Source organism: Primulina tabacum, chromosome 10 (genome assembly GCF_025594145.1).
Source record: "Primulina tabacum isolate GXHZ01 chromosome 10, ASM2559414v2, whole genome shotgun sequence".
Taxonomy (NCBI): Eukaryota; Viridiplantae; Streptophyta; class Magnoliopsida; order Lamiales; family Gesneriaceae; genus Primulina; species Primulina tabacum.
This window is the reverse complement of record NC_134559.1, coordinates 28260465-28261426: the sequence shown is the minus strand read 5'-3', so window position 1 is coordinate 28261426 and position 962 is coordinate 28260465.

Sequence of the window (962 nt, the reverse complement as noted above, 5' to 3'; positions counted from 1 at the left end):
TTTTTTAATTTTTCTCTTATTTGTTTTAAAATATTTTTTTTATTGATGTAAAATAAAAAAAAAAAAAAAAAAAAAAAAAAAAAAAAAAAAAAAAAAAATAAACCCTAAACCCTAAACCCTAAACCCTAAACCCTAAACCAAACCATTTTGCCCCAAAATTTTTTCTCTCATTTGTGAATAGTGTCAAAAAAGCCCATTTCGCCTAAAAATCGCCCCCATGTCGGCGCCGGTTTCCGGCCGGCCACCGGTACGATCAGGTGCGCCTCGGCGAGACGAGGCTGCTGTCCGAATTTCAGGTCCAACGGAGGTCGTTTCTCCGGCCAAATCGACGGTCAAAGCTCCGGAAATTGCGCAGATTCCGTCGCCCGGAATCACACCTGTCTTCGATCATCGTCCGGCGACGATTGTTACACCATTCGAATCGTCTCCTCCAGTCGATCCTCTGGTCCAAAAATCAGCCCAAACGGAGTTCATTTGCATCCCGAAATCGTCCGGCGATGTTCCGTCAGTACTGTTCACCGCGACGCCGAATGTTTCGGCTCCGATTACGGCCAGCTCCGGTCTTGGTTCTCCGATCAAGACCCCGATCCGGAATGCCCAGGACCAGGCGCTCCATTGGTATCTTCAATTGCTTCGTCGGAGTCCGGTGGCGGCGGGAATTTCAGATCTACGAATTTCAGCCCCCAAGTTATATTTGCGTTGGCTTCAAAACTCAATTACTCCGGATCGGTTGCTGATTTTTGCAATTCCTCTCTACTACAAACTCATCTAGCCATGGGTAAGATTTCTATGCCTTCAATTTCGGAAAATTCATCGCCGATCGGAAACGCCCAAAATCATGTGTTTGGTTCGTCTCCGGCGAACGTTTCCGGTCAATTGCCTCCGTTTCAGCCCGGTTCTTCACCTTTGGTCACCGGTTCCGTGACCCCCTCGTCGTCGCCGGTGGTTGGTGGTGCTCCGGT